The following is a 10,940-nucleotide window of genomic DNA, read 5'->3' on the forward strand; positions in this document are numbered from 1 at the left end:
AGGGAGCTTGCGGCCCATAGGTCGTTACAGCCTCCTTTAATTGCTTTATTGTTTTGAAATCTAAAGCACGGTGAATTCGTTGCCCTCCTGCCTGCTCAAGTACAGGGCATGCTAATCTTTGGGGTCCTGCCTCAGAATTCCGTCCATCAACTACGGTAGTTGAGGGCCGCTCAGCGGTAGATGGAGCTGTTGGCTGAGTTACGCCCTCTGGTGATAGAACGGAGTTGGTAGCAACCTCCTGTTGTAATTCTCCACCTGATGGCTGCTTGTCCTCTAAGCTTACTTTCTTTAAATTCTCCTCTGTCTGACTAGCTTGAGAGACCTTCTCTTTTGCTTGACCTAGCGTTTTTTCTACCATAGTCTGGACCTCTAACAATTTACTTAACAGTTTTTCGGTTTGTTTTTTATTGGATTCTAATCTACTATAACCTAACCCAATAAGGTAGGATAAAACAAAGCCGAAGCAGAATGAAACAAAGACGGAGCAGACAATGGTTGTATCAATTTTCTCTTTCTCAGGGCTGAATAACTTCAAACCTTGAGCCAACCATTTTTTCCAGTTCGCCTGAGAAAATTCTAGGGCTAGGGAGCTCGAAATGAAAACAAAATAAATCAAAACAAGAACACATTGTTTTCTGAGAAGGTCATCCATCCTGTCGCCTTCCCTCAGGGGCGAGCAATTTACTCACCTCTAAGCTTCAGGCGTTCCCCGTACGGGCCACCAAATGCCGCAGTCTTGGCTGGGCACAGAATCACGAGCCAATCAAGCAGGAACAAAACTTTATTTTGAAAAAGCCGCTAACACTCTCAGCGCCAGCAAGTCAAAAACCGGTCCTCCCACGAGGGTGTCCGACCGGAACCGCGCGCCGACCGGAACCCCCCCGTCTCCTCCCACCTCCTCCGGAATTCCCTCCTACTATCCTTCCCCAACCAATGGGAACTCTCCAGCAGTCCCGTAAAGTCCCGTAACTTGAGTCCGGTAGCAGGCCAAGGTGAACAGCGGGAGTCCAGTTTGCATATGAATGTAAATTTTAACATAATCATCTCAGTGGCTAGCTGGCGTCACTTTACAACCAAAGGTGCCATACATCGTATATATGCTTGTGGCTCCTAGCACCTGTCTATCCGCTGTGGAGGTTATAATATCCCTTAGGGTTGTCTGTGCACTCTGGGTGGGGGTGGGAGGCAGTGGGAAGAGGAGATGCCTGCCTCAACCTGCCCAGCCTTGGTGGGGGATAGTGTGTTGTGGGGGGGCACTGAGGTGGAGGAACTGCAGTCAAAGGGCAAGTGAATGTGAGAGTCAGTACCTGCCCCATTAAAAGTGTTTGAGCTCCAGCATGATATTAAATAGCAAATCAAAACCAAACATGACAACCTGGATACAAGACACCCAGAAGGAAAACATTTTGCATTTTGATACCTTTAATATTTAATACCTGCTCTTTGAACAGGGAGCTTTGTATTTTCATTCTACCCCATTCCTGAAAATTATGCAGCTGGTCCTGCTTGCAGTCTCTCTTCCTGCCATGCTCCTTGATCCTTGGGTTAAGAAACCTACCCTATTTTGTCCACAAGAAGTCTTTTCTGTTGGACTTTATGCCAGTCTTCAGTGATCATGCAGTAACACTCTATGACAGGATTGACCTGGGGTCCAGACTTGTTTTCCTCTGAAGTATTAGATTGTCCAGAGCAAATGTCCGGGTCAGCAATGATGATTTATCCAGTTTCTGTTCTTCAGAGGGAGGCACCTTCTTCCTGTACTATTCTTTTGTTTCATTTTGGAGTCTTGCTATGTTGCTCACAGTGGCCTTGAACCCTTGGGCTCCTGCAAGCTGGGATCTTGGTTTGGTCATCCGTGTGGCTGCAGAGGCTTGTATGGGCTGCCATCTAAGTGGCAGAACCTAATTGCAATACGCCTTCCTCTCTGCCTACCGGAGAACTTGCTATCCTTTCATCTTCAAGGTCTCCTCCCCTTCACTTCCTCTGTCTTTTCTGGGGGGAAACTTCTAACGAACAGCCCGTTTGCAAAGCAGATGTGATTGACATCCCTTCAACCAACTAAAAGGCCAAGAACGTCTTGCCTGGGGTTAGCAACCCCACCCAATTCTCTAGCATTCTTTTTGAACATCTGTTGTCATGAATTCCCAATGGGTGTCCTTCTCAGATCCTGTCACCACAGGATTTAACAATGGAGACACTTCAGTATGCATTAAGAATTATAGTAATAATTTTCATGAACAAAAAAGGAAGGGTTTATCACAACTGAAAAATAAAATATAATTTCTTATACTGGTTTAAAAATGATGAGCTCATATATTATACATATATTGATGTCAAATATATGTACCTATATCCATATAGGTAACATTCCTTACATTGTTCTGGAAATATGTGTGTGTGTGTGTGTGTGTGTGTGTGTGTGTGTGTGTGTGTATGTGTGTGATCACAATTCTATGAAGTAGGTACTATGTTATAATTCCCATTTTTCATGTGAGAAAATTGGAGGCACAGAGCAACAAAAGAACTTATTCAAAGTCACAGATCTGGCAAGTAGCAGAACAAGCATTCAAGTCCCTGCCCTGAACTCAGTTTGAGCTGGAAAAGTTCAGAGGAGAAACAACTGAGGCAGGGAAGATGTCCTGGAGAGGGAAGGACCCAAACAGACATGAGATGATGGCTGAGCTCTAGAAAACAGAGAGAGAGAGAGAGAGAGAGAGAGAGAGAGAGAGAGTGCGAGCGAGCACACTACTGACGCACAAACTCCAGGGGTGGGGCCCGCCACCTGTATTTTAACAAGCCATGATTGTGCTGCATGCTCGAGTTTGAGAATCAGGTAGTGCCAAGGGTCACGTGCTCAGAGAACTGTGCCCGGCACACACGGACTGCCTCATGGATGCTAAAAGATTAGCTGCAGGCTCTATATATCTTCCTTTGGGGTTTGACCCCACCCAGGTCCTGCTCTGTTTCCTGAGACCCTTACGGGTCTCCACCCTGACAGTGTGAGATGCCTGCTTTCCAGCACGTCTCTGCAGGACTTCTGCAACCTTCCCTGACCAGTTCTCCCTCACAGGGAGGTTCTGGCCCAGTTGCCTGTTGGGCCTGCAGTCTGTCCTAGCATGGCCCATATGATGGGGCCACACCCTTCCCAGGTCCTGAGTTGGCAGAGGAGGACCTACCTCGGGGCAAACCTGGTGCTTTCCTCAGGCTTTGATGTAAAAATATCTCTTTGCCATTAACCATACTCCAGACTATACAGAAGAACTCAGAGCCATGGTGCCCTCCAAAGTGTCCCTTCTTTTTGCATAAATAAGACAAATGGATTTTATTTTTATTTATTTTATTTTATTTTCTAATTGTCTGGAGAGATGATCAGTTGGCCATTTTATCCACTTAATCTATTAAACTAGACATTGTCAACTATTTACTTGGAACAATTAAGATTTATATTAACTGTGTAAAATGTGCACAGTATTACTCTGCCACCAGTATTGATTAAGGCAACACGAATATCCCACATTGACCCAGGCCACAAGCAAATACAACTAATGGGAACTCAGCATTATCTATAACTAGAAAAGCCTCTTTTACCTTCTCTGGGTCAAAAAGACTGGGACATCAGAGGGAGACCAGCCATGGTGGTACATGCCTATAATCCCTGTGACTCTGGTGGCTGAGGCAAGAGGATCACAAGTTTGAGGCTATCCTCAGCAACTTAGTAAGGTCCTATCTCAAAATAAAAAATAATGGGCTGGGGATGTGGCTCAGTGGTTAAGTTCCCCTGGGTTCAATCTCTGGTACCAAATAATAATAATAATAAAAATGAAAATAAAAAATAAAAACAGGGGGAGACCAGGAAATAGAGAAAGAGGCAATGGTAGGTATTTTTCCTTCCTCTCATACCACCTCCACCAGCCTCGCTGTGGCTGGAGGGAGACGGATAGAACAGCTGGAAGGACACTGGAATTCTTTTCCCCAGGGAGCAACTGATTATTACAAAATGAAAATCTTTGTATTAGAAGATTTTAAAATCCTTCAACTTCAGGTGGTAGGAAGGGAAAGGAGGGGACAGAGGACATCCATGGATGTACGATTCATTGAAATGCATTCTACTGTCAGGTATATCTTAAAAGAACAAATAAAAGCATTTTAAAAATAAAGCTTATTAAACTACAGTCACCCTACAATGCTACAGAACATTAGAATGTCGCCCCATCTAGCTGCATTGTGGAACCTGTTATCCAACCCCCTCTATATATTTTATAAAGAGTTAGAAAACTATACCAGGGTTCTTATTAGTCTCCAAACACAAAGAAATAATGACTATTGAAGGAGATGGAAATGCCAATCACCCTGCTGTGATCATTACACTTTGGACACATGTACTGTACCTTCAAATATGTAAATTATTATGTGTCAATTAAAAAAAACTTTTAAGCCGGGTGCAGTGGTGCACACCTAAAATCCCAGAGGCTCGGGAGGGAGGCTGAGGCAGAAAGATCTTGAGTTCAAAGCCAGCTTCAGCAATGGTGAGGCACTAAGCTACTCAGTGAGACCCTGTAAAGGGCTGGGATGTGGTTCATTGGTTAAGAGCCCCTGGGTTTAATCTCCAGTACCAAAATAATAACGATAATAATGATAACTTTTTAAAAATAAGTAAAGTCTATTAATTTAAAAATTAATCATCTTTGCACACTGGCCCACAGTAGGGCTGCAGATCTTAGATGTTCTCAGGCTCAACCCTGTTGGCAGGAAAAATTGTCCAGCAAGACAGAAGCCTCTGTGAAGGGTGTTTACTGGGCTCCATTCCAGGAAGTTACCTGAAGAGTCAGGCTGATGTGGCTCCAGATGTGCTGGGCGGCCTCACATTATGCTTGTTAGTCACATTATTCATGGTGAGACTCCAAGGACACTCATGTGGATGACATACTGGGTGCTGATACAATCTCCAGTGATTTTGGTGAGAACGCTTTCAAAGGCCCTGTAAAGTTTTTAAGACATAAATAGAGCCAACGTCTTATAGCACCTAAATGCTAAGTAGTACCTTGACAAAGCTAAGACAGTCCAGGTTTCAAAGATACCCAAATTAAAACATCCAGGTGAACATTAATGGGTGTTAAAGGAAAAACAGCCAGTTAACACCCTGATGCTGACAGCTGGAAATCTTGGTGATGTAGCCCGGGCACCCTGGGCACTATCTTCAGAAGATAAGTGACTCAGAGCCTGCCAAGCCAAATTCTGATTCATGAGGCCCCCCACTCCAACTCCACCCCACTACCCCAAAAAGAAAACAGGATTTCCCTGAGCAGCCCAACCAGAGTCCAACCCTGGGGATGGGGGGGATGTCAGCCCTGTTGCTAGTTGTCCTAGCTACACTCCCACTTTATGGGGGCAGCTGGCCCCATGGGAACTAATGGGTCTTCCAGATGAGACCAGACAGTTCTCTGAGACAGAGTGGAAGTTAGGACCCAGTGAATGTGAAAGCAATAGAGGCCATCTGCGCCAGAGGGGAGAAAATAATACACACGGAGAGACACCCGGGCTCGTCCCACATTAGGAGTCACGTCTTCATTGGCTTCTGTCATCTGCAGCCCAACCCAGAGGAGTCCCACTGGTTGGCTGTTGTTTTCTTAACCCATATTTTTGATAACATTTATTGCACAAATATGGCACATACTTTTTACACATTTGTTAAAACCTCATTTTCTGTTGTTCTAAGCTCACCTGGAACATGCACTAAGAGAGATCACACAGGGCCACAAAGAGATGAACACAGTACCCATCACAGGAAGTGCTCAAAAAATGTTGGCCCAAAGTACATTCTTTAAAACTAGAAATAATACTAACATTTCTCAAGAAACATGGAGAACGTTCTTGGCGTTTGGCACACATTAGCTCTAATCCCGTAAACAACCCTTGCGAGGTAAATATTGCTATGCCTATTTCCTCAAATTCAATATTAAAGAGTCAGCAACGTCCATAAGCAACGTCCATAACAGATTATGGCTATTCTGGTGATAATGATGATGGCAATAATAATAGCATTATTATTGCAATAAGTAAGATTTATTTACCACTTACCATGTGTCAGACTACTATGAGGATTTGCAAAAATCACTCATTTAATCCTCATGATGACTTTATGAACTAGGTTCTATTACTATCCCCCATTTTACCAATGAGGAAACCGAGGCCCAGAGATTCATGAGCTCCTGAGTGTTAGTCTGGCTCCCAAGCCTGTGTATTTAATCTGACCAGAGCTAAACCAGAACGTTATTTTTGTTCCTCTTACTACAGCACTTCTCTGCTGGATGAAAATTCTGTTCCTATGTTGGGAAGAACCCATCTTTCATTGGCCTCTTGGCTTCGGAAAGTCAAGGTTTCTCGAGGATGATTTCCCCCTGTTGATCTCAGATTGTTTTCTAAAGTTTTCATTGTTGTTTTTGAGCATGTGTGTGTGTGTGTGTGTGTGTGTGTGTGTGTGTGTGTATTCCTATTAAAAAAAAAAAAAAGGACACTCCAGGTAACCATAACTTAACCCACTACTCAACATCCCGCCATCTCTTAACCTTTTGCTCATCTCCTTCTCTGCATGCTGTTATGCCAAGTGGAGTCCTGTGTAGTATTATGTAGCTCCAGAAACAGACATGTGACCCCTGGCTGTTCCTGCCTGACGTCCAGCGTCTTGCTCACAGATCCTTCTTGGCATGCAGAACCTTAGGAGTGGCTGACGTTCCATGAGACCAACCAAAATTTTCCGGGCTGGGGATGTGGCTCAAGCGGTAGCACGCTCGCCTGGCATGCGTGCGGCCCGGGTTCGATCCTCAGCACCATATACCAACAAAGATGTTGTGTCCGCCGAGAACTAAAAAATAAATATTAAAAAAAAAAAAAAATTTTCCTACTCCTCTCTCTCCTTTTTCCACTCAGAGGGATTTCTACTTTTGCTCATTTTTTAACAGTGACATGTTTAATGCGAGCTGAAGGACTATTTTCTACAATGAAGAGTCGGAGCCCACAGATTTCATCCAGAAAGAAACAGTACAGAGGAATCCTGCTGAAGACCAACCTCCCAGCTCAGGCAGGTGCCCACCTGGCCCTCCCCTGCTTCCCCACAGCTTGGCACACGTTGCTAAACTGTTCGTTAAAATCTCTCTCTCTTTCCCCTGATTTTCTACTTTGCCCCAGGTCCTTGGCTACATTAGAACAAGCTTTACATTTACCAGGAGGCAGGTTATAAAGAAATGAACTTTTATTTTTATTTTGGGAATTTGTTTGGCATGGGACCACCCCAAACCTTGTTTTTCCACAAACAAGTAGTGGAATCACCAATTAATTATCCCACTGAGGCAAGAACAATGTGAGGAACATGTGCTTAGATTCAGCAGATAGTCAAGGTCAGATGAGATTTAATTCTGCCTAGACTTCTTTTCATACAACCTTCAAGAGTTTAATTCTGGTTTCCAATCAAGCTGTAAAACAGGTCACTTATACAAATTAAAAAAAAAAAACACTGATATTATGCACCATTTGTGTGACATGATGAGTACGTCATATTGATCAAGTTTCAGGCAGGCAAGGTTCATGAATTTCAGCAAAGACAAATATCACAGTCTTGGGTCTACTGCAGAAGGGCTGTGGCCACCACTCCATGCTGGCTGTGATGGTGAGTACATAGACCTCTTCCTACAAAAGGCCAACTGATGGCCCCAAGAGCCACTCTTATAAAATGGCAGCAAATTGTCAGGTATTCTGTTTGTGGTTTCTAGGCTGCTTCACTTTGCATAAAGTGGAGTCACCCAGCGAGAGAGTAATCAAGTGGGGTGCAGTTCAGCCAATGAAAAGTCATGCATTGAAGAGATTGCCACCAGCCTCAGCCCAGCCCCAACCCAGCCCAGCCCAGCCCAGCCCAGCCCAGCCCAGCCCAGCCTCAGGCCAGGCTTGGCCCCAGCCCAACCTAGTCAAGCTACTGATTGTCTTCGGGGAGGGACCCAAAGAATACTGTGCCAAGGCCTCCTGTTAGGACTTGTCACTCCCTGGGACTAAGCTGGCCACTGCAGGGGCTTGTCTCTTGAGGTTATAAGGGTACAATTAATTGCAACAGCTGTGGCTTAATGTGTCCCTAAGCACCTTGTTGATCTTAATGGTAATGATAACAATGGAAAAAATAATATCAATGTATCTGAAATGCCCGAGCTTGCTTCCCCCAGGCTCAGCCGGGTGTGGTTTTTACCTCATCATGCTGGGATCACATGAAAACCATAGTGGTTAATTTTTAAACGTTAACAATGACAGTTGACAGGTACCTAATAACTGTTTATCAAGAATTCTATGAGTTTCTGGTCATTTCTTTACTTCATATTTTTAAATTAAGCTTATCATTTCTGTCATCCATAATGTTAAACACAAATGGGCTGCGTTGAACTTAATATAACACAGAGCACATTTCTGAGGTTTTATTTAACGAATCAAATAATGGTATGTATCTTTGAATGTTTGACCACTTATTGAAAAGTTTAAAAGTTTTGAGATGCGTAAAAATAGCTAACCCACATGTAAGAACCCAGAAAAAAAAAATTTCGCTGAAGCATTGGAGAAGAGATCAAATGAATTCTGACTGAAGTAGAACAAGTTTGAAAAATGGAAAGCAGAGAACTTGGAAGAATCACCAAAAACAAAAGCGCAAATGAAGGGATTTTGAATAAGTAGAAATATAAAATAAGAATAATTCCCAAGCTGTAATGAGTAAGGAAGAACATAGCTTAAGCAAACTTTCCTATAAATAGGAACAAGTTATGGGATCGATACCATATAGAAACATTAAACTTCACATGATGTAAATGTTTCACTTGTACCATGGTGCCCCAGACACTAGCTAGGTGCCACCAACCCATCTTCTTCCTCCTCCAGCACACACAGCTAGGTATTTTCAGACTTCCTTACAATTAGCTGTGACCCTGTGGCATGAGCTTGTAATAGCATGTGGGTCAGAAGCAATGTTCACCGACTCCAGACCTGGCCAGAGACCTCCCATGCAATTCTCTATGTTCTTTCTTTTTTCCTTTACCTGTTACCCAAAGGCTGAGGACCAGGGAGAGGACTTCTGGGCTCAAGGGTGTGATGAAGCTGCTAAGTGAAAGGAGCAGCCCCCTGCCAAGTTGGGCTGCAGTGTGAACAAGAGAGAAATCTCTACTGGAGTAAGCCTCTGAGACATGGGGCCTGTTGATCAGCCCTCTGACACACAGTCATCTCCTGGCTTGCTGAAAATGAGACACATACAAAGCAAATGGATAGGCCATGCATAACAGGACACAACTCTGTGACCATCCACAAGATGACTTAATTGAGTCAGGGACACTTTTACATTATTCTTTCAAAGGTTTGATTATTAGACCTTTTAACATCTTGGACTAGCAAAGAACAAGTGCCTTCGCGATATTTAGGATAAACTATAAAAACATACACATGCCTATTTATTAATAACATCTATGTATATTAAATGTAGTTATAGGTTTTTTTGATCATAGGAAAATGTTTTACTTAATGTACTTCAAAAGTGAAAGACAGAATCTTCTTGTAGATCATCCTCCCTCAAGTCTCTAGACTCTTTCCTATGGGAATTTTCTGCAGTCTGTGACTTCAATCACTATCTATGTGTTGGTGATACTCAGATCTCTAGTTCCAGCCCAGACTTTTCTAAAGATTTGAATCATAGGGCTGGGGATGTGGCTCAAGCGGTAGCGCGCTCACCTGGCATGCGTGCGGCCCGGGTTCAATCCTCAGCACCACATACAAACAAAGATGTTGTGTCCACCGAAAACTAAAAAATAAATATTAAAATTCTTTCTCTCCTCTCTCTCTTTCTCTCTCTCTCTCTCTCTCTCTCTCTCTTTAAAAAAAAAGGATTTTCTTAAAAAAAAAAAGATTTGAATCATATATCTGACTGCTTTTGGGGTGCCTGACATAACAAGCAGTCAAGTGAAAGAGTCACTGAGCCACGAGGAACCAATTGTCATCACCTTTACTGGATACAGTAGGTTCTCTCCTTGGAATTAACACCCTCCCCCCACCCCTTTTTCCTTCCAAAGAGAACCTGGTTAGTTCCACATGTCTGTGGTTCTCTACCTGATGTCCCTTGGGGAAGCTGACCCCATGTCAACTCTGGGGATGGTCTGTTTTGGCCAACAGTAATCTGGTTCAGAAGGAAGCATGAGCCAATGCAAAGAGATGCAAAGAATGTTAGGATGTTAGGAATGTTCTGGAAATTCTTCTTTACTCTTTTGAGAGAGTCATGGGAAAAGACAGGAAACGGGGGTGGGGGGGGAGGAGAAGAAACAAGTAAAGCAGAGATCAAGGGCACATATTGCCATGCCATAGAAGGCCTGGGTTTGAATCTACCACTTACTAATTATGTAAGCTTTGGCAAGTTACTTAGTCTTTCAACGCCTCAGTTTTTCCATCTGTAAAATGAGTTCTGAGGTGGAAATGAGTTAAGGCATGTAAACTGCAGGTGCACAATAGCAAGTACTAGAGACATTTGCTAACTATTATGTTCCTCTCCATGTTCGCTTGCAACTGCTGACTCTATCTTGCTCTCAGCCTGAGGATTAAATGAACTTCGAGGATTCCTCAAGCAAAGAAATAGATGAGTCTCCGTTGGTACAGGTTTGAACTTTGCACTTAGTGAGCCCTCAACCCCGCTCAACACCTTGTTATGTAGGGTGATATAGCTCCTTTGCTGGTCCAGTCTTAGCATTCAGATTCACTCCTTACAGCTAAGTACATCAACTCGACACATTGACTAGTATAGCGCTTCCTGAAATCATGGTGTTTAAAAAAAATAACATGGGGGGGTCGGGAAGATGGCGGCGAAGGGAGTGCATCACCCCCGTGTGCCGCATCACTGTGCGGGAGAATGACGAGTTAAAACAGCTGAAGGCTGT

Source organism: Spermophilus citellus, assembly GCF_964194105.1.
Source record: "Spermophilus citellus genome assembly, chromosome: 8".
Lineage (NCBI taxonomy): Eukaryota > Metazoa > Chordata > Mammalia > Rodentia > Sciuridae > Spermophilus > Spermophilus citellus.